Raw genomic sequence first — 24,133 nt, forward strand, 5'->3', positions numbered from 1 at the left:
TTAAATAAATAAAATCTTAAAAAAAATTAAAAATTAAAAAAAGTAAACGGCAAAAAGCAGCGATAAAGAAAAAAAAAATTCTAAAGCAACAACAGAGGGGCACCTAGCTAGCCAGTTGATGGTGCATGTGACTCTTGATCTTGGGGTCATGAGTCTAAGCCACCATGGGTAGAGAGATTACTTAAAAAAAATATGGAGGAGTGCCTGGATAGCCTAAGTGATATAGTATCTGACTCTTGATCTCAGGCTTGTGAGTTTAAGCGCCATGTTTGGTGTAGAGATTACTTTTTCTTTTTTAAGGATTTATTTATTTACTTTAGAGAGAGGGGGGGAGAGAGAGGGAGGGAGAGAAAGGGAGAGAAGGAAGGGGAAGGGCAAAGGGAAATGGAAATCCCTAAGCAAACTCCCCCTGAGTGTGGAGGCTGACACAGAGCTCTATTCCAGGACCCTGAGATCATCATCTGAGCCAAAATCAAGAGTCAGACACTCAACTGACTGAGCCACCCAAGCACCCTGTATAGAGATGAAAGAAAGAAAGAAAGAAAGAAAGAAAGAAAGAAAGAAAGAAAGAAAAGAGTTTAAAAGCAGCAAGAGAAAAAGAAGACATTTACACACAGGGGAAGCCCCAAAAGTCTATGAGCAAATTTTTCAGCAAAAACTTTGCAGTCCAGAAAAGAGTAGAATGATACATTCAAAGTGCTGAACTCTGCAGCCAAGAATACACTAACCAGCAAAGCTATCATTTAGAATAGAAGGAGAGATAAAGAGTTTCTCAAACAAACAAAAACTGAAGGAGTTCATGCTCACTAAACCAGCCCTACAAGAAATACTAAGAGGGACTCTTTGAGAGGGAAAAAGAAAAAGACCACAAGTGAGTAGAAAAACTAGGAAACACACATATATACATACCAAGTAGAAACACAAAAGCAGTAAGTATATCTCTAAAAATTAGTCAAGGGATTCACAAAATAAAATAATGTAAACTTTGACACCATATACCTAAAACATGGGGAGACGTAAAGAATAAGTTCAAACCATACAGCATAGACTGCTCTATGCAGAAGATATTATATACAAACCCAACGGTAACCACAAATCAAAAACCAATGATAGGCGAAGAATAAAGAAAAAGGAATCCAAGTATATCACTAAAGAAAGCCAGCAAACCATGAAAGGATCAGAGAAAAACTACAAAACAAGTAACAAAATGGCAATAAAGACATATCTCTCAATAACTATTTTAAATGTAAACAGACTACACACTCCAAAAACCCAAGACCATTTATATATTTCTACAACAGACTCGTTTCAGACCTAAAGATACCTGCAGGGGCGCCTGGGTGGCTCAGTGGGTTAAGCCCCTGCCTTTGGCTCAGGTCATGATCTCCAGGTCCTGGGATCGAGCCCCACAGAGAGCCTGCTTCCCCCCTTCTCTCTCTGCCTGCCTCTCTGCCTTCTTATGATCTCTGTCTGTCAAATAAATAAATAAAATCTTAAAATATATATATATACCTGCAGATTCAAAGTGAGGGGATGGAGAAACATTTATCATTCAAACAGATGTCAAAAGAAAGCTCTGGTAACAATATTCACATCAGAGGTGCCTAGTGGCTCAGTCAATTAAGCATCAGCCTTCAGCTCAGGTCGTGATCTTCAGGTCCTGGAACCGAGCCCCTGCGTTGGGGTCTCTGCTGAATGGGGAGTCTGCATCTCCCTCTCCCTCTGCCTCTCCCCTGTTCATGCTCGCTTGCTCTCTCTCTCTCTAATAAATAAATAAAATCTTTAAAAAAAAATTTACATAGACAAAAGAAAATTTAAAATAAAGACTATAACGAGAGACAAAGAAGGACACTATATAATAATAAAGGGGACAAGGGGCACCTGCGTGGCTCTGTCATTAAGCGGCTGCCTTCAAATTAGGTCATGATCCCTAGGGGTCCTGGGATCAAGCCCTGGATCCAGCTCTCTGTGCCCAGCGGGAAGCCTGCTTCTTCCTCCCCCAGTCCCCCTGCTTCTGTACCCTCTCTCACTGTCTCTCTCTCTCTGTGTCAAATAAATAAAATGTTAAAAATATGTATTTTAAAAATAAAAAATATATAAAGGGACAAGATTCCTGGGTGGCTTAGTCAGTTAAGTGCCCAACTCTTGATTTTGGCTCAGGTCGTGATCTCGGGTCATGAGATCAAACCCCACTCTGGACTCTATGATGGGCAGGGAATCTGCTTGGGATTCTCCCCATCTCCCTCACATCCCACCACACTTGCACTTGTACACTCTAAATACATACATACATACATACATACATACATACATACAATCTTAACAAAAATAATAATGGGGACACTTGGATGGCTCAGTTGGTTAAGCATCTGCCTTTGGCTCAGGTCATGATCCCAGGATCCTAGAATTGAGTCCCCCACTGGGCTCCTTGCTCAGCGGGGAGCCTGCTTCTCCCTGCCTGCTGCTCCCCCTGCTTGTGCTCTCTCTGTCTCTCTCTCTCTCTCTGACAAATAAATAAATAAATAAAATCTTTAAAAGTAATAATAATAAACAGAGAAATCTAAGAAGATATAGTAATTGTAAATATTTATGCACCCAACATGGGTATACCTAAATACATAAAACAATAACAAAAATAAAAGAACTAACCGGTAGTAACACAATAACAGTAAGGAACTTTAACACCCCACTTTCATCAATGGACAGATGATCCAAACAGAAAATCAATAAGGGAGCAGTGTCTTTTTTTTCTTTTTAAAGGTTTTATTTATTTGACAGATCATGAGTAGGCAGAGAGGCAGGCAGAGAGAGAAGGGGAAGCATTCTCCCTGCTGAGCAGACAGCCCGACGCGGGACTCGATCCCAGGACCCTGAGATCATGACCTGAACTAAAGGCAGGGGCTTAACCCACTGAGCCACCGAGGCACCCCACAGTAGTATCTTTGAATGACACACTGGACAGAAGGATTTAACAGATATATTCAGAACATTCCTTCCTAAAACAGCAGAATACACATTCTTTTCAAGTGTACATGGAATATTCTCCAGAATAGATCACATATCAGACCCCCAAAAAAACCTCAACAAATTCAAAAAGATCGAAGTCGTAGCATGGATCTTTTCTGACCACAATGCTATGAAACTAGAAATCAGCCACAAGAAAAAATCTGGAAAGATTACAGATACATGGAGGTTAAATAATATGCTATTAAACGATGAATGGGTCAACCAAGAAATCAAAGAAGAAATTAAAAATTGCATGGAAACAAATAAAAATGGTCAAAAATCTTTGGGATGCAGCAAAAATGGTTTTAAGAGGGAAGTTTATAGCAATACACACCTGACTCAAGAAGCAGGAAAAATCTCAAATAAACCATCTAACCTTACACCTAAAGAAGCTAGAAAGAGAAAAACAAATAAAACCCTGAACCAGGAGAAGGAAGGAAATAATAAAGATTAGAGTAGAAATTAATGATAAAGAAACTAAAAAAGCTAATAGAACAGATCAATGAAACCAGGAAGCGATTCTTTGAAAAGCTCAACAAAATTGATATACCTCTAGCCAGACTGATCAAAAACAAATAAATAAATAAAAAGAGAGAGAGAGAACTCAAACAAAATCCAAAATCACAAATGAAAATCACAAACAAGGGGCACCTGGGTGGCTCAGTGGGTTAAGCCTCTGCCTTCGGCTCAGGTCATGGTCTCAGGGTCCTGGGATCAAGCCCCGCATCGGGCTCTCTGCTCAGCAGGGAGCCTACTTCCCTTCCTCTCTCTCTGCCTGCTTCACTGTGATCTCTATCTGTCAAATAAATAAATAAAATCTTTTAAAAAATCACAAACAAAATCCAACATCACAGAAATACAAACAATTGTAAGAGAATATTATGAAAAATTATATGCCAGAAAATCTGACAATCTGGAAGAAATGGATAAATTCCTAGAAACATACAAGCTACGAAAACGAAATCAGGGAGAAATAGAAAATTTGAGCAGACTAATTACCAGCAATGAAACTAAATCACTACTTAAAAAGCTCCCAACAAACAAAAATCTGGGAACTGTGGGCTTCACAGGTGAATTCTACCAAACATTTGAAGAAGAGTTAATAACCATTCTTCTCAAACTATTCCAAAAAATAGAAGAGAAAGGAAAACTTCCAAATTAATTCTATGAGAGCAACATTACCGCGACAACAAAACCAGACAAAGACACAACAAAAAAAAGAGAAATATCTCTCATGAACATAGACACAAAAATCCTCAACAAAATACTATCAAACAGAATGCAACAATACATTAAAAAAAATCATTTACTACGACCAAGTGGGATTTATTCTCAGTATTCAAGGGTGGTTCGATATTCACAAATCAATCAACATGATACATCACATCAATAAGAGAAAGGATAACAAACATATGATCATTTCAATAGATGCAGAAAAAGCACGTGACAAAGTATAACATCCATTCATGACAAAAATCCCCAAAAAAGTAGGTTTAGAGGGAATATACCTCAACATAATTGAGGCCTTTCATGAAAAACCCACAGCGAACATCATCCTGAATGGGGAGGAACTGAAAGCTTTTACCCTGAGGTCAGGAAAAAGACAAGGATGTCCACTGTCACCACTTTCATTCAACATTGTACTAGAAGTCCTACCCACAGCAGTAAGACAACAACAATCAGGAAAAAAAAAAAAAAAAGCATCCAGCTGGTAAGGAAGAAGTTAAATTTCTACTATTTGCAAATGACATGATACTACTATATATAGAAAACCAGAAGGACTCTGCCAAAAAACTATTAGAACTGATAAATGACCTTCAGTAAGGTCATTGGAGGGGTGCCTAGGTGACTCGGGCATTAAGTGTCTGCCTTCAGCTCAGGTCATGATCTCAGGGTCCTGGGATCAAGCCCCGCATCGGGCTCCCTGCTCAGCATGAAGCCTACTTCTTCTTCTCCCCCTAACCCTCTCCCTGCTTGTGTTCCCTCTCTTGCTGTGTCTCTCCCTATCAAATAAATAAGTAAATAAAATCTTTTTTTTTTAAAGTAAGGTCATTGGATATAAAATCAATGTACAGAGATCTGTTGCATTTCTTTTTTTTTTTAAGATTTTATTTTTTTTAAGTAATCTCTACATCCAGCATGGGGCTCAAACTCACAATCCCAAGATCAAGAATTGGATGCTCTGCCAACTGAGCCAGCCAAAATACAAAAACACTAATTCTGTTGCATTTCCATACACTAATAATGAAGCAGCAGAGAGAGAAATTAAGACAACAAGCCCATTTACACTTGCACCCAAAATAATAAAATACCTAGGAATAAACTTAACCAAAGAGATGAAAGACCTGTACTCTGAAAACTATAAAACACTGATGAAAGAAATTGGAAGATGACACAAAGAAATGGTAAGACATTCCCTGCTCATGAATTTGAAGAATAAATATTGTTGAAATGTTCATACTACAGATTTAATGCAATCTACAGATTTAGTGCAATCCCTATCAAATACCACCAGCATTTTTCACAGAATTAGAACAATCCTAAAGTTTGTATAGAACCACAGAAGACCCCGAACAGCCAAAACAATCTTGAAAAAAGGAAAACAAAACTGCAGGTATCACAATTCCAGACTTTAAGCTGTATTACAAATCTGTACTAATCAAAACAGTATGGTACTGGCACAAAAATAAACATACAGATCAATGGAATAGAATAGAAAACTTAGAAATAAACCCACAATTATATGGTCAATTTATCTTTGACAAAGGAGAAAAGAATATGCAATGGGAAAAAGACAGTCTTCAGCAAACCGTGTTGGGAAAACTGGACAGATACATTCAAAAGAATGGAACTGGACTACTTTCTTAATTCAACGTGGATTAAAAACCTAAACATCTGCCTGGCTGACTCAGTGGATAAGACATGTGACTTTTGATCTCAGGGCTGTGAATTCAAGCCCAAGATTGGGCATAGAGCTTACTTAAACAACAAACAAACAAAAAACCTAAATATGAGACCTGAAACCATAAAAAATCCTGGAAGAGAAGACAGGCAGTAATGTTTCTGACATTGGCTGTAGCAACATTTTTCTAGATAGGTCTTCTGAGGCAAGGGAAATGAAAGCAAAAAGAAACTTTAGAACTACACAAAAATAAAAAGTTTCTGTACAATGAAGGAAATAATCAATAAGACTGAAAGGCAATCCACTGAATGGGAGAAGATATTTGCAAATGACGTCTGATAAAGGATTAGTATCCAAAATATATAAAGAATGGATACAACTCAACACCCCCAAAACAAATAATCCAATTTAAAAAAGGGCAAAAGAGATTAGCAGACTTTTCTCCAAAGAAGACAAACAGATGGCCAGTAGACACATAAAGATTCTCAACATCACTCATCATCAGGGAAAGGCAAATCAAAACTATGAGATACCACCTCACGTGTCAGAATGGCTAAAATAAAAAAACACAAGAAGCAACAGATGTTGGAGAGGATGTGGAGAGAAAGGATCTGTCATTCACTGTTGGTGGCAATGCAAACTAGTGCAATCAGTGTGGAAAACTGTAGGGAGCTTCTTCAAAGAGTTAGAAATAGAAGTACCCTATAATCCAGCATTTGTACTACTGGGTATTTACCCAAAGAACACAAAAACACTAATTCAAAGGGATACATGCACCCTTACATTTATAGCATTATTTAAAATAGTCAAATCAGGGAAGCAGCCCAATCATCCAATGATTGATGAATGGATAAAGAACATGTGTTGTATGTATACACAATGGAACATTATTCAACCAAATAAAGAATGAAATCTTGCCATTTGTAATGACATGGACAGAGCTAGAGTATTATGCTAAGTGTAATAAGCCAGTCAGAAAAAGACAAATACCATATGATTTCACTCATATATGGAATTTAAGAAACAAAACAAATGAGCAAAAGGGGAAAAAAAAGATAGAGAGAGGGACACCTGGGTGGCTCAGTTGGCTAAGCAGCTGACTCTTGATCTGGGCTCGGGTCATGACCTCAGGGTCCTAGGACTGAATTGCACAGTGGGTTCGTCACTCAGCAGGAAGTCTGCTTCAGGATTCCCTCTCTGCCTCTGCCCCTTCTTTTACCTCTCTCTAAAATAAATAAGTAAATCCTTTTTTAAGATTTTATTTATTTGAGAGAGAGAGAGAGAGCACAAAAGGGGAGGGAGGGTCAGAGGGAGAAGCAGACTCCCTGCTGAGAAGGAAGCCGGATGCAGGACTCAATCCTCGGACTCCAGGATCATGACCTGAGCCGAAGGCAGTTGCTTAATCAACTGAGCCACCCAGGCACTCTAAAATAAATATTTTTAAAAAAAAGGCAAATCTAGAAACAGAACCTTAACTATAGAGAACAAACTGATGGGTACCAGAGAGGAGCTAGGTGGGGAGATGGGGATTAAGAGCCCATTTATCATGACAAGAACTGAGTAATGTACAGAATTGTTGATTCAAGGCACTTGGTGGCTCAGTGGATTAAGTGTCTGACTCTTGGTTTTGGCTCAGGTCATTATCAGGGTCATGAAATCGAGCCCAATGTGGGGCTCCACACTCAGCATGGAGTCTGCTTGAGATTCTCTCCCTCTCCTTCTGCTCCTCTGTCTCCTCACAAGCTGTCACTCTTTCTCTCTCTCAGAATAAATAAATAAATAGAATTGTTGTCACTATATTGTACACCTGAAACTAATATAACTGGAATTAACACTAAAAAAACAATTAAAAAAAAGTTTATCCCTTTCTGGCACTGAGGTCTTAAAACCCTTGGAATTTCCTAGGTGTCCTTTGCTATGTTAATGAGGTGACTTTTGGACCATGCTTAACTGGAGGTTGGTTGTCGGGGAACCAACCTTGTGAGTCCCACCCCACTGGTCTCTGGGGTGTAGAAGGGGGCTACAGATTCAATCAATCAGCAACAGCCCGTGACTGAATCAATTGTGCCTTTTACTTAAGCTTTCATAAAAACCCACAAGGACAGGGTTTCAAAGAGCTTCTTTCCAGGTTAGCAAACGTGGAAACTTGGGGAGTCCCTCCCAAAGGAGACACGGGGACACCCTCAAAGAGGATGCAGAAGCTCCTCACTCCCCTTCTCCATGCCTGGCCCTATGCCTCTCTTCCATCTGGCTGTTCCTAAGTTTTATCCTTTTGTAATAAACTGGTAATCTAGCAAGTAAAACATTTCTCTGAGTTGTGCACCACTTTAGCAAATTAATCAAACCTGAGGAAGGAGAGGATTGTGGGAAGCTCTGATCAACAGCCAGCTGGTCAGAAGCACAGGAAGGGACCTGGACTGGTGAGTTGCATCTGAAGCTGGGGGATGGGGGTATAGGGACCTGTGGCATTTGATGCTGTCTCTGTGTAGACACCATCAGAATTGAGTTGAAATGTAAGATCCCCAGCTGGTATCCAAGAATTGCTTGATGGGGTGAGGAGACCCCCTCCCCTTGGACTGGTCCTAGAACCCGAACACACCAGTACTAGAGGAAGGCAGCCATAAAGATGAAAGACACCTGACTGTGTTTGTGTTGCAGGAGGAGAACCAGAAGAGAGACTGAGGGTGGAGGAAAGGGAGGGGATCCTGACGGTGCAGGTGGTGCTGAGGGCATTGTCTGGAGGACCGGAGGAGGAGGGGCACGTTTGGTTGAAGGGGAAGAAGTAGGGAGGCCACTCCTGGGCTGGGCCTGAGAACAGAGATCCAGGGAACCATGATGTCAGTCAGAGAGCAAGTGCACTGGGAGTGGGGCAAGTGAGTAAACTGAGGGCGATGGAGTCTGGCCAGAGAACTGTAGGTGAGCATTTCTGAGCTGGAACAGTCGTGACAATGTCCAGGGTGTGGCTGGCTGAGGTGGCAGTTGTGTCCTGGAGTTAAAAGGTCAAGAATTATGAGTTGGCTTATCCTCAGGAACAGATCTGAGATAGAAAAAAGAAAAGAAAAAGCCTGTTGGGTTCTATTCTCAAAGAGATCAAGAGAAAGCAATTCCTCAGCCTGACACAGAATCACATGTAGAGATTTAAAAACATAATTCCAAGACCTCAGTTATGGCTGATCTAACTACCTCTTGCCAAAATGTAAATGGATAGCTTCATCAAGGGTAGACCAAACATTCAGGCTGCGAAGCCTGAATCTACGGGATTCCTGCGAAGCAGGAATCTACGGGACAAATCACGGCTCCACCAGCTACAAAATGAGTTAAATCTACCTTTCTGAGTTAGACTAAGGACCGGTCTCTACTCATTCACTCACTCATTTACGCATGCATCCAACAACTGTGCCTTCTTTCTGCCAGGTACTTTTGCTAAGCCCTGGGGATGCAAAAATGAGTCATCGGTGATCTTTATGGAGCTTACAAACAAGTATGGGCGCCAACCCTAAGCCAACATGAAAATTCTAGAGCAGAGGTAGGTAGAAAGTGCAGGGGGATTATGTAAACACAAAGAAAGGGACCTAGATTTGGGGGAAGCAGCACAGAAGAGCTGATATATGAGGTGAACCCTGATGAAGGAACAGAGAGTCCCAGGCAGTACTGACTAGAACCTGGAGGGAAGGAGGGTCACTACACCCAGCAAGACATGAGGGGTTTCTTCAGGAAACATGCATTAATCAGAGATCAAACCACAACCAGGATCCTGATACCACTCATTAGCAGGGGGCTGCAGGGACATCATCAGGCTCCTAGGGGACAACAATCTCCCCTGAGCAGAGAGCAGTAACAGCAACCGTGGCCCACATAACTGCACAGGGGCCCACTCCAGGACCGGCTGACGGACGCTCCCTGCGGTGCTGAGGCTTGTGCTGAGTCATCCCTCACAGGAACGAGTTTCTCGGGGGCCCCTGAGATCTTGCTTCACAAGCTGCTGCTTGGCTTCCCTGTGGTTTCCAGGCCAAGCAAGGAGAAAAAATAAATATTAACCAAAGGTACTTCTAGAGCTGGGTGCCCAGGACCCCTCCCCATGCTAGAATTAGCTGCTGATTGCCCAGTTTCACAATCCTCTTGGCCACTCTGCCGCAAAAGGGCAAAGGTGAGCAGCTCTCGGATCTGGGGCTGGGAGGGACGTGAGGGCAGACAACCTGTTTCCCTGGGAGGGCCCCTGGCTGACTTGAAGCTCCCTTCACCACCCAGGCCTGGCTCCCAGAGGCTCGCACCACACCACACGGCTTTTTAGGGGAACTTCCTGGTTGACTGGCGCCAATGGCAGGGACCTGACACAAAACAACTCTCTCTCTTCAGCTTCAGCTCCTTCTGTAAAATGACGGAGTTGGACTCAAAGAACTTCAGCCAGTCCTAGCCTTCCCTGAGCTGAGCTGACCAGACCAAATACCGTCTGCTGGTTGCCCTCCAGCACCCAGGGAGCTGCTTCGGGTACTCTCCAGAAGAACCCATCTATTTAATTTATTATTTTCTGAGGGCTTATTTGCTCACCACAACAACCCTATGACATGGGCACTATTATATCTATTTCACAAATGAAAAAAGCGAGGCCAGAGAGATTAAGTAAGTTGCCCCAGAACATTCAGCTGGTAAAGCTGTGGAGTCCTCATCAGCTCTAGGGCCAAAGACCTGGGTCCATTACACTTCACAGTGCTGGTCGACCAAGGGTCAGCCAAGTGCAAATCACAGCCTATACTTGAGTTGTTGGGGCCGGGACTAGGGTGTCAGACCAAAGGACAAAACAACTTGTTGGGCTTTTTGTTTTGTTTTGTTTAAGATTTTATTTATTTATTTGACAGAGAGAGAGAGATCACAAGTAGGCAGAGAGGCCACAAGTAGGCAGAGAGGCAGACAGAGAGAGAGGGGGAAGCAGGCTCCCTGCTGAGCCGAGAGCCCGATGTGGGGCTCAATCCCAGGACCTTGAGATCATGACCTGAGCTGAAGGCAGAGGCTTTAACCCACTGAGCCACCAAGGCGCCCCTGGCCTTTTGTTTTTTTGATTTTATTAACTTATTTGACACACAGAGAGAGAGTGTGTGTGTGTGTGCTTGCACACACAAGCAGGGGGCATTGCAGAAAGCGAGGGAGAAGCTGACTCCCCACTGAGCTGGGAGCCCTACGTGGGGCTGGATACCAGGACCCTGGGATCATGAGCTGAGCCAAAGGCAGACGCTTAACCCACTGAGTCACCCAGATGGCTCGAAATGACTTGTTAAATGGGAATAATGATAGTACCTACCTCAACTGGTGGTTGTGAGGATTCAATTAAATAATTTAAAAATCCATAAATGCTTTAAAAACAGCTACTAATGGGATGCCTGGGTGGCTCAGTCAGTTAAGCATCTGCCTTCGGCTTGGGTTGTGATCTCGGAGTCCTGGGATCGAGCCCTGCATCATTCCTGGTAAGTGGGGAACCTGCTTTGCCCTCTCTCTCTGCAGTGCTCCCTGCTAATGCACACTCCCTATGTCAAATAAATAAATAAAATCTTTAAAAAAAAAACATAAACCTTAAAAGTCGTTTTGTCCTTTGGTCTGTCTTGACTCCCCCCTCCCTAGCCCAACAACTCCAGTATAGGCCGTGATCTGCACCTGACTGACCTGCTTCTCCCTCTCTCTGCCTCTGCTCCTGCTTGTGTGCTTTCTCGCTGTCTGTCAAATTAAATAAAACCTTTTTAAAAATCAATAAAGTAGGGGTGCCTGGGTGGCTCAGTGGGCTAAGCCTCTGCCTTCGGCTCGGATCATGATCCCAGGGTCCTGGGATCGAGCCCCGTATCGGACTCTCTGCTCCTCAGGGAGCCTGCTTCCTCCTCTCTCTGTCTGCCTCTCTGCCTACTTGAGATCTCTGTCTGTCAAATAACTAAAGAAAAAAATCTTAAAAAAATCAATAAAGTAAATAAAAACTTACTATTGTTAATGAATGTTATATAGTAGTTGCCATTTAAAAAAAAGATTTTATTTATTTATTTGACACAGAGAGATCACAAGTAGGCAGAGAAGCAGGCAGAGAAAGAGGGGAAGCAGGCTCCCTGCTAAAGCAGAGAGCCCGATGCAGGGCTCGATCTCAGGACCCCGAGACCATGACCTGAGCCGAAGGCAGAGGTTTAACCCACTGAGCCACCCAGGCACCCCAGCAGTTGCCATTTTTATTTATTATTTGTTTTTTTTTCCCTTATATATCCTTTTATTATACCCCTGGTTTCTCTTGGTTTAGAGAATTGAGCATTGCCTTGGTCCTTTTGCTGTTTTTGTTTTTTGGGTTTTTTTTGTTTTGTTAGTAGTGGCCATTTTTTAAAATTTATTTGTTTTAGAGAGCGTGAGGCAGAGCCGGGGGCTGGGGTGGTGGTGGGGCAGAGGAAGAGGGAGAAAGAGAATATCAAGCAGACTCCCTGCTAGGCCCGGAGCCCCATGTGGGGCTCAATCTCACAACCCTGAGATCATGACCAGAGCTGAAGCCAAACGTCCAAAGCTTAACTGACTGAGCCACCCCGGTACCCCAGTAGTCACCATTTTTAAATTGTGTAACATAGGCGCCTGGGTGGCTCAGTGGGTTGAGCCGCTGCCTTCCGATCGGGTCATGGTCCCAGGGTCCTGGGGTCGAGCCCAGCATCGGGCTCTCTGCTCGGCGGGGAGCCTGCTTCCTCCCCCCTCTCTGCCTGCTTGTCATCTCTCTCTGTCAAATAAATAAATAAATAATCTTTTTAAAAAAATTGTGTAACATATACATAAAATTTACCATTTTAATCACTTTTAAGTGTACCGCTCAGTGGCATCAAGCATATTCACACTGTTGTTAAACCATCACACCAACCATCTCCAGAACTTTGACGTCTTCTCAAACTTAAATTCTGCCATCAGCTTTCAGTAACTACTCACATAACTCTTACGTTAAATATTTTTATGCTCCTATCTTCTTAACCGCGGGATGGAGATTACAACCCTGGGTTCAGATTCAGATTCCCTCACTGTCCGTTTGAACTTGAATAATCGCGGTAAATCTATGAACACCAGTTCCTCCTTGCATATAGGGAGCCCACACAGTGTTGTGGTTAGTATCGGAAGAGATCAGAGGAAAAGTACGTTGCATCCTCCATGCAAAGCACTCCACAACATACGGTCTTTAGATTGGTGGATAGATCCTACTTTTAAGCTCCTAGCTCAGCTCCTAGCACGTAATAGGAACTCAGAAAAAAGTTCTTAAGGAACCAGGTAAATTCCGAGGTGTTGGGTCATACTGCCCCCTGGTGGTATCCAAGAAAGGTGCAGCGTCTCTGGCCTCGCGGGTACTCTTGGGGCTGATTGGGTAAGATCAGGGGCGGACTGGGAACTGGAGGGAAACCCAAGGTTCCATGCCCAAAGGGCCTTTCCTTTTCGCCTAGACACACACATTATTCCCAGACATTCCCCAGGTTCCACTCTCCATTCCAAAAGGGCTGGTCTTCTTTCCATACTCCTAACTTTCTCTTACTGCTTTTGCTCATGCTATTACACTTCCCCACCAGTGGCTCACCCAAATCCTGAATCTTCAGACCAGCTTAAACATTGCCTCCTCCAGAAGGCCTCCCTGGAGTCCTCTCCCTCAATCCTTTATTGTTTAGTTTTGTTTTGTTTTTTAAGAGAGGAGGTGGGGAGACAGAGAGAGAAGAAGGCCAGAGAGAGAGAATCTTAAGCAGGCTCCATGCCCAGCACTGAGCCCCATACAGGGCTGGAATCTCACAACCCTAAGATCATGATGTGAGCCAAAATCAAGAGTTTGGGGGCGCCTGGGTGGCTCAGAGGGTTAAGCCTCTGCCTTCGGCTCGGGTCATGATCTCAGGGTCCTGGGATCGAGTCCCGCGTCGGGCTCTCTGCTCAGCGGGGAGCCTGCTTCCTCCTCTCTCTCTCTCTGCCTGCCTCTCTACCTGCTTGTGATCTCTGTCAAATAAATAAATAAAATCTTAAAAAAAAAAAATCAAGAGTTTGGACTTAAGGGACTGAGCCACCCAAGACCTCCTCCCCCAACCCTATTTTTAAACCTCTGCAGAACTCATAGTCTATACTTGATTATATGCTGGTGTGTAGTTCTCTCCACACTTTGGTTCCTTGTTATAATTTCCTGGTTTTCTTAATGTTTCCCGGGTTTTCAGAACATGAACTGAAGGGATGAACTGGATTTCTTAAAAGCCGTACATTTCTGAGAGCCTAGGTACATGCTTCGATATACGGCACTGGGTACTTTTATAAACATGCTTTTGTTTTTCATGGTAACTGTGATGCAACGCTACTGCACATTACATATTTCAATTCGTAGAGAACAAAACTGAGATACAACCAAATGCAGTGTGTGATCCAAAAACAAAACACGAAAACAGCTAAAAAGACAACTGGGAAATCTGAATATGGATATATATTAGAGCATTGATGGGGCGCCTGTGCAGCTCAGTCAGTTAAGCGTCCACCTCTTGGTTTCAGCTCAGGTCTTGATCTCAAGGTCATGAGATAGAGCCCTGTGTCACGCTCTGTGCTCACCATGGAGTCTGCTTCAGACACTCTCTCCCTCTGCCTTTCCCCACTGTGCGGGTGCAGCTGCAGGTGCTCTCTCTCAAAGATATAAATCAATTAAAAAAAAAAAGTAAAAAATTTTGATGGCTGGCTCAGTCAAGAAAGCATGTGACTCCTGATCTCAGGGTCATGAGTTTGAGCCCCAATGCTGAATGCAGAGATTACAAAAAAAAAAAAGTAAAATTTGTGAATAATTTTAAAAATATTTGAAGACTATATGAACACAATAAATACATGATAAAAATTAAATTTTTAAGAAGCAGAATACAGAATTATAACAAAAAATTGGGAGGAAAAAATAAACCTTTTTTTCTTTTCACACGGCTGAACAGAAGCTCTGAGACTTATTTCTCTAATTATCACAAGAACTTTTAATTTTTCTTTTTCACAAGAGCCTTAATTCCAAGAGAATCTCTGAAGGAGTTGCTGCAAGCTACCTGTTACTTTGAACCTATTTTTATGAGAGAGAGAATATATCCGTCTAAATCAGGAAACAGAGGGGGAAAAAAAGAAGCCTTCAGATTAGGTCCTGACAGTGCCTGCATGTCCAGGAAACATTCCGAAGCACCAAGTCAATCATTAATCACAAGCTCTTATAGCAGGAATAACCTAACCTAATTAATTTCTTAAAAATGTGTTTACTTGGGGCACCTGGGTGGCTCAGTCGGTTAAGCATCTGCCTTCAGCTCCGGTCATGATCCCAGGGTCCTGGGATCGAGCTCCCCACATCAGCCTCCAGCCCCACATTGTTGGGTTCCCTACTCTGCAGGGGAATCTGCTTCTCCCTCAACCCCTGCCTGCCACTCCCCCTGCTTATGCACACGCTCACTCTCTCTTTCTCGCTATCAAATAAATAAATAAATAAAATCTTCTGAAAAATGAACTTACTTGAGCAATGATGGGTCAGTAAATAGCCATAACGGAACACTAGCATTTTTCCACCTGAGGGGACAGAGAGGCAGCAACAAGAATGGAAAGGCTGGGAAGCAAATTGTCTCAAATGATGAGAAAATCATGTAGCTCTGATGAGCAGGAAGGGGGTATGGTCCTGTTTCAGAGAACACTAAGACACAGGGGTGGGGGGTAGAGGGTAGGAGACTGGTGCCAAGACAGCCTTCTCTGAAGGATAAGGGTCCTTCTGTTCACTTCAGGATTCCTGTTTTCCACTATCCTTATCCTGCTCTCCAAAGAAACAGGGAAAGATATACAGATTTTTCCCAGTATCAAAAATTAGAGCATCCTTATGAAACCTTTTAAAATGGTATAGAGTCGGGGTGCCAGGGTGGCTCAGTGGTTTAAGCTGCTGCCTTCGGCTCAGGTCATGATCTCAGGGTCCTGAGATCGAGTCCTGCGTCAGGCTCTCTGCTTAGCGGGGAGCCTGCTTCCTTCTCACTCTCTCTGCCTGCCTCTCTGCCTACTTGTGATCTCTCTCCATCAAATAAATAAATAAAATCTTTAAAAAAAAGATTTTAAATGGTATAGAGTGAAGAAGCAATTGCCATTCATTTATATGGAAATTTTTTTAGAGTTCTCAGACCCCCAAAATAACCTCTCTTAGGCTTTTCTGATACCTTAGGACACATCTTGCCAATGATGCACAAAAGGAGTTGTGATAAAGCATGCATGCTCATAGACAGCTTGACGCTCAGTTGCTGAGTGTGGTTCCCCAGGAAGGAGTTCACGTGGGCCATGCCTGTTGCCCAGAATGCACACTGCCTCTCTGGGGCTCGCTGCAGAACAAACCCTGCATGTTACTTTCGAATCTCGCCTTTTTCCCATAAAAGCCAAAATCCTCTTTGGATTCCTTCTGGTTAGGGAGACCAGAAATTAATATAGGTCTTTCCTAAAAACAAAGCGGTAATAATGCAAACTTTGGAAAAGTAGGAGATACCTGTAATGACAAGATATGAAGCAACTGTTTCTCAGAAGCCCAGTTTTAATCTATGTGACCAGCTTGACCAGAAACAGCCAGAACCACTAGCCTAGGGGATAAATATGGTCACATCTCTTCTACTTTTCAAAACAAAATCAGCTTATCACCTAATACGCCGGATTAGCAGAGAAAGCCCAGTATCTGTTTCTCCCCTTAATTTGTCCAACACCCCCAGTTTTACTCAAACCAAAGGGGCCAATATTATCTCTGAGTAATTTAAGGACAGAGAACTGAAGACACATTTCCATTCACCAGAGAACCAGTTTCGGGGAGCTGTTGCCTCTCTCTCTGCCACACATGCAGCTGATGAAAACCCTCCATGCACAGTCCGAAACATTCTGTCCCTCCCTGCAGGTAGCTTGCTGTTCTAGATCTCTCTGATGCTCTGAGCTGGACCTCCCAGCTCTGAGGTGACTCCCACATACTTGACCATCACATGCCAGTCTCGTTGTAGGAAGAGGAGATAAGGACACAGACATGCACAGAGGAAGGACCATGTGAAAACAGAGGGAGAAAATGACCAACAACAAGCGAAGGAGAGAGGTTTCAGAAGAAATGAACTCTGCTAAATGCCTTGATCTTAGATGCTTAACCTCCAAAACTGTGAGCAAATTAACTTCTGTCATGTCAATGACAGTCAATACTGTCATTTCAGTCTATAGTATGATGGTAACCCTAGCAAATTAATACAGGGTCAACTTCATTCTTTTGCAGTCATCTCTCCAGTTGTCTCTAAATCATGTGTTGGAAAGACTATTCTTTCCCCCATGGAATGTTCTTGGCACCCTTGTCAAAAATCAAGTCACCTAAAATGTACAGGATTATTTCTGTACTCTTAATTCTATCCCATTGATTTACAGGTCTATCCTCCTGCCAGCGCAACACTGTTTTGATTAGCATAACTTTGTAGTTAAGTTTTGAAATCAAGAACTGTGAGTCCTCCAACTTTGTTCTTCTTTTTCGGGATTGTTTGGCTATTCAAGGTACCTTGTAATTCCATATGAATTTTAGAATCAGTTGGTCTGTGTCCAGCTATTAAAAAAAAAAAAGCCACTGAGATTTTGGTAATTATTGCACTGAATCTACAGATCAATTTGGGGGAGTGCTGCCATCAGATTAAGTCTTCTGATACATGAACAATGGGACATATTTCTATTTATTTAGATATTTAATTTCTTTCAGTGATATTTTGTAGTTTTCAGTGTATAAGTCTTGAATTTCTTTTGTTAAATTTATTTCTAAGTATTCATTCTTTTTAATGCTAATATAAGTAGAATTTTCATTTTACTTATTTTTTTTAGTTTTTATTTTAAGTAGGCTCCATGCCCAACGTGGGGCTTGAACTCACTACTTTGAGATCAAGATTCACACATTCTACTGGCGGAGCCAGTCAGGAGCCCCATAAGTGGAATTTCTAAATTTTAATTTTCAGATCATTCATCATTAGTTTATAGAAGTACACCTGGTTTGGGTACACTAATCTTGTATCTTGCAACCTTGATGAACTTGACATCAATAGGTTTTTCCAGATTCTCTAGGTTTTCTCTATATAAAATCATGTCATCTGTGAACAGAAATGGTTTTATTTCCTTCTAACTTCCTTTTGTTGCCTAATTCTTTGGCTAGAACTTCCAATACAATGTTAGATACATACGGAAAGAGTGGATATCTTTGCCTTGTTCCTGATCTTAGGAAGAAAGCTTTCCATTTTTTACCATTAGGATATTAACTATGGGTTTGTTGTACATGCTTTTTATCAGGTTGAGAAAGTTACTTTCTTTTATTTAAAAAAAAAAAAAAAAAAAAAAAAACAAGACCCTGAGTTCAAGCCCTGAGCTGAGATCAACAGACACATGCTTAACCACAAGCCACCCAAGGGTCCTGAGAAAGTTCCTTTCTATTTCTAGTTTGTTGGGTGTTTTTATCATGAAAGGGTGTTCAATTTTGTTGAGCAATATTTCTGCATTGATAGAAATGAAACCATGTGTAATTTCACACTTTGTTCTATTAAGATGGTGTGTTGTGTTGATTTTCACATGCTGAGCCACCAATGCATTGTTAGGGTAAATTTCACTGAGTCAAGAGGTGTAATCCTCTTATTTCGTTAAGGATTTTTGCATCTGTATTCATAAGGGATATTGGTCCTGTAGTTTTCTTTTCTTTTCTTTTCTTTTTTTAAAAGATTTTATTTATTTATTTGACAGAGAACACAAGCAGGCAGAGAGGCAGGCAGAGAGAGAGGAGGAAGCAGGCTCCCCGCTGAGCAGAGAGCCCGATGCGGGACTCGATCCCAGGACCCTGAGATCATGACCTGAGCCGAAGGCAGCGGCTTAACCCACTGAGCCACCCAGGCGCCCTGTAGTTTTCTTTATATGTGTTATCTTTGTCTGACTTTCGTATCAGGACAATACTGGCCTCATATAATGAATTAAGAAAGTGTTCTTTTGGGGCACCTGGGTGGCTCAGTTGATTGAGTGTTTGCCTTTGGCTCAGGTCATGATCCTGGGGTCCTGGGATCAAGCCCCACATTGGGCTTTCTGCTCAGAGGGGAGCCTGCTTCTCCCTCTCCCTCTGCCGCTCCCCCTACCTGTTCTTTCTGTCAAATGAATAAATAAAATCTTTTTAAAAAGTGTTTTCTCTTCTTGGTTTTTTTTTTTTTTTTTTGGTGAGAGTTTGAGAAATTAAATCTTTTAAAAAAGTGTTTTCTCTTCTTGTATTTTTTTTTTGTGAGAGTTTGAGAAGGATTACTGCTGATTCTTCTTCAAATATCTGATAGAATTTACCAGTGAAAGCAACTTATCTTGGACTTTTGTCGTTTTTGTTCAAAGTTTTTTATTATTGATTTAATCTCATTACTTATTATAAGTCTATTAGTGTCCAGTGTTCTGAAAAAGTTGATTCTGACAGTTTTGCCATCTTTTTTGTTGCTATTATGAAGGGATGAACTTTTGGAGATCCTTACTCTACTGTTTCGCTGATGGGACTTCAATATGAGTTATTATTGGCAATATTAACCTGGTCACTTAGTGAAGGTAGTGTCTGCAAGGTTTCTCCACTGCAAAGTTATTTTTTTTCTTTTTCCCTATGCTATTCCAAAGGTCAGCAAACTATGGCTGGAAGGCCAAATCTACCCCACTGCCCGTTTTTGTAAATAAATTTTGTTTAACTTTATTTATTTAAATAAAGTACACAGCCACTCATTTGCTTACATATTTTCTGTGACTGCTTTCATGTTACAATAGCAGAGGTGAACTGTTACAAAAGAGACTGTGTGGCTCACAGAGACTTATACAGATCCTACCTGGCTCTTTGTTGACTCCAATTATATTCATTAGAAGCATATCACTAAACTTAGCCCACGTGTAAGGGGAGGGGAATTAAGGTCTAGGTTGTGGAGAAAGGAATATCAAAGCATTTTTAGACACATGTTTTAAAAAGATAATAAATATTTGGGGGACTCTATTTTAAAGCTATGCAAATATCCTGTTTCTCAAAGTTTTGCCCACTAATATTAGCTTCATCAGCAGATCTTGCTTGCAGCAATTATTACTGTGGTGTTCTTTTTTTTTTTTTTTTTTTTACCAGTTTCTTTTTTTTTTTTTTTAATATTTAATTTATTATTATTTTTTTATTTCCAGCATAACAGTATTCATTATTTTTGCACCACACCCCGTGCTCCATGCAATCCGTGCCCTCTATAATACCCACCACCTGGTACCCCAACCTCCCACCCCCCGTCCCTTCAAAACCCTCAGATTGTTTTTCAGAGTCCATAGTCTCTCATGGTTCACATTACTGTGGTGTTCTAATAGTGATTTTGTTTCTCTCATCTCTTTTACATGTATTAATTGAAATCTTTCTATAAGGGAGATTTGTCCCTTCTTTCCCATTTATTTATTCAATCTTTTAATTATGCAAGTATTGGCTCATAATTGGGTATTATATAAGACTGATGGATCACTGAACTTTATCTCTGAAACTAATAATATGTTGTATGTTAATTAACTGAATTTAAATAAAAAACTAAGTATGGGTTCACAGATATTTATTTATTCTTTGGATCATAATCCAGCACTATCATATTTATGTATTATAATTTTATTTATGTATCATAACCATCATCATTTACTTCATGGTATGGGAATTGTGGTACTTTCTCTTGTTGGAGAGACAAATGAGAACACAGTACAAGGTTTTGAGTTAGAAACCTCAATTTGTGACCTTGAGCAAGTCCCTTGACCTCTCACACTTTTTTCTCATCAGCAGAATAAAAATACCAACAGCCACCTCACAGTCTTCTCATGAAAATGCTGTTTGAACTGAGAAGAAGGATGTAGATGTTAGATTCTTCGGTAGTGAATTTCCTCTTCACTTTTCTTCTCTTCCTCTTTCTTTCCTCCATTCTGAGTCCACTTGTTTTCTCCTCTGCCTGTGACATAGGCCCAGCAGATGTCCTCCATGGCACCATAGGGGTGAAAACAGTAGGGTCTGAGTCACAGCACTTCTTTGAAGAAGGGCTGTTTCTAGGGCCAACCCAAATAACCAGTCTCCTTCTGCCACTACCCCTAGAAGCCACTTTAAGGACTTCTTTGCGGTTCAAAGAAGTCTGCTTCCAGCACACATTTCCCCAGCTCTCATTGCCTGGAGGACAGGGAGCTTGCCTTAATCTTTGTAACTCCCTCACCTCCCTTATTGCACAATGCCCTTCAGATAGTCCTCAATCATCTTTGGATGTGGATTTTAACACATATTCTGCATTTTAACATACACATATTCTGCTTGTTACCACTGTGCAGAACAGGCATACTACTGGCAAACGTCATCAATGAAATTCATTTGATGGTTTCTATCATTTTGTTAGAGCCTCATTCCTGGTTTGGAGATAGGAACTAGCTGTGTGGGAGGCTCTAAACTAAATCAGGAAGGCATGGCACTGGACCTCCAGGAACCCACAGCACAGGTGAGGGAAGAGAGCTCTGCACAGATTAAACAACCATAGATTATCAAGGACTTCAAGTTTTTATTTATTTATTTATTTGTCAGTGAGAGAGAAAGCACACAGTGGAGGGAGCAGCAGGCAGATGGAGAAGCAGGCTCCCTGCTGAGCAGGGGTCCCAAGGTGGGACTCAGTCTCAGGACCTTGGGATCATGACCTGTGCCAAAGGCAGATGCTTAACCAACTGAGCCACCCAAGCGTTCCTATCAAGGAATTCAAATATCAGACAAATCAGACAAATATCAGACAAAGAAAGGCCTTTGAGGAGGAAGGTGACGTAATCCATACGGAGGAAGCGGAAGGGATGAAATGCATGAGCCTAGGTACATGGGGGCAATCAGAAGGCTTCTAGAATGATCACATGAGAAATAATAAACATCAATGGCAGTAAGAATGTAAAGAAGTAGACAGAAAACCTTGCAACAGGACATGATCAATTGGGAATCAGAGAATCTTAGAGGGTGACCTTTGAGATTATCTGGGACAACTCTTATGTTTTAGAAGAGGAAGATGAGAACTGAGAACACTGTTAACTTGCCCAAGCTCACACTGTTATTAGCAACTGTACTAGTCAAGGTAACTCTAGGTTATGCTGCACTAACAGTCAATCCCCAGTCTCCAAGGCCAAAACCACAGAAGTTTATTTCCAACTCACAAAAATTTCACTGTGAGCCCGAAGGCTCCCCAGAGTAGCACCATTCTGAACAATGATTCAGGGATCCAGTCTGCTCTTGTAGGTTCTGCCAACTGAACTCATACCTTCCAGGATGAGAAAGTAGGATATGTATCACTTCCTCTCACAACCTTTGGCCAGAATTAGACACATGTCCCAGCCTAACTGCAAAAGAGTTTGAGAAATGTAGTGGGAAGAAAGTGGGCATGAGATACTTACATGCTGTTTGGTGAGCACTACAGTCTCTGTCACAGTCACAGAAGTAGGAATGGCCTTATCCCCATAATCCAGTCCTTTTTATGACAGTTTATGGTAAGGGGAACCCACTGCATACATTTGCTCACACCTGTGTTCTATCTTCTTGTTACTGTAGACTTGGCAAGAGAACTGAAAACAGATTTTCAGTCTTGAGAGAAACAACCTCATTCAGAAACTGTAAGTAGGCAGCTTGAAATAAGCTGGGGATATTTCAAGCAACTCCAAACTACATATCACCATATGGCAATTATTCACACAATTTAAAAAATATGTGCAGAAATATCTGCATAGTACACATCAACTCAGAATATATACCTGTGCTCCATGACTTGTGAAGTCACAGAAGTAGAGACAGGCCATAATAGACAATGGACAGCCTCACCACAAAGCACAGGAGAGCTGATCTAGAAGGATGAAGTCAATGACTCCCTGGGCACCACCCTGTCATGATCCCAACCTCTTTCTGAGAGAAGAAGGCCTTTACCATTAAAAGCCAGATTCAATAGCATAGGACTTATCACTCTGGCCACCACTGATTAGAGAAGAGGAAGATGCTTGACTCGAGGGCAGCTAATTTCTTAGGCAGGCCAGTGGCTTATGAGGTGGTATGAGAGGAGATGATTGGAGATTAACCAGGCCAATCAGAAAAAGAGATTTTTGAAGATAGTCTGGAAATGAAGGGCACAGGGGAAAGATAGCATGTCCTTGAAGTAGTAGAAATATGAAGTCAACAAAAGCCTGAGTGTTGCTGCTTCTCAAAGAGTGAGAGAAGTAGGTAGTTCATAGTGCCAGACCACACAGAAGCTGTGGAAGCAGAATATCATTGAGTTGGCAAAATGGCTGAGTATCAGAAAACGAGCAAATTCCTGCTCTTAAGGGGGCAATGAGATATTTGGGTCCCTAGAGTTGTGCTGATTAGATTCCAAACTGCTAGGGCCGCCTGGGTGGCTCAGTGGGTTAAGCCGCTGCCTTTGGCTCAGGTCATGATCTCAGGGTCCTGGGATCGAGTCCCACATCAGGCTCTCTGCTCAGCAGGGAGCCTGCTTCCTTCTCTCTCTCTCTGCCTGCCTCTCCATCTACTTGTGATTTCTGTCAAATAAATAAATCTTTTTAAAAAATGCAAACTATTGGATTCCAAACTGCTTTTAAGTCCCCAATAAGCTCAGTCATAGAGCTATTCCTGAACTTCTAGCCCTGTTGCTGAGATTTCTGTCTTCCTTAATTCTCTAAGGTTGCTTACAATCACCCTTCATTACTTGGGTGGCCTGAGTGAATCTGTCCTTTGCAGTCACAAGACTCTGTTAGGCCATAGTAAGAAATGAAGTTCTAATACGGGCTATGACATGGATGAATCTTGAAAACATTATGCCAAATAGAATAATTCAGACACAAAAGAATAAATATGGTATCATCTCACTTACATGAGGTACGTAGAATAACCAAAATCAAAGAGACAGAATGTAGGATAGAAGTTACCAAGGGCTGGGGTCTGGGGGAATTGGAGAGTTATTACTTAATGTTTAGAAAGTTTTTGTTGAATGATGAATGATGAAAAAGTTTTAGAAATAGTGGCTACTATCTAGTGGTAATGACTACACGACATTGTGAAAGTACTTAACACCACTGAATTGTATATTTTAAAATTGTTTAAATAGTAAAATTCATGTAATGCATATTTTACCACACACACACACACACATACACAAATCCATTAGGGATGCAGTATGATGGAAGGAACAGCAGAATAGAGTCAGAGAAACTGGGTTCAAG

At 41.7% G+C, this 24,133-nt stretch overlaps 1 long non-coding RNA gene across 1 annotated transcript; it reads right to left on the reverse strand.

Moving 5' to 3' along the window:
- Nucleotides 1-1,605: 1,605 nt before the first annotated feature.
- LOC116573711 lies at nt 1,606-23,412 on the reverse strand. The gene is made up of 3 exons (XR_004278946.1): nt 23,378-23,412; nt 16,217-16,219; nt 1,606-1,674 (listed from the first exon to the last, which is right to left on the reverse strand). It is a non-coding gene; the product is annotated as an uncharacterized LOC116573711 (long non-coding RNA).
- Between the last annotated feature and the right edge of the window lie 721 nt (nt 23,413-24,133).

The sequence above is a fragment of the Mustela erminea genome, chromosome 14, assembly GCF_009829155.1.
Source record: "Mustela erminea isolate mMusErm1 chromosome 14, mMusErm1.Pri, whole genome shotgun sequence".
In the NCBI taxonomy this organism is placed as follows: Eukaryota; Metazoa; Chordata; class Mammalia; order Carnivora; family Mustelidae; genus Mustela; species Mustela erminea.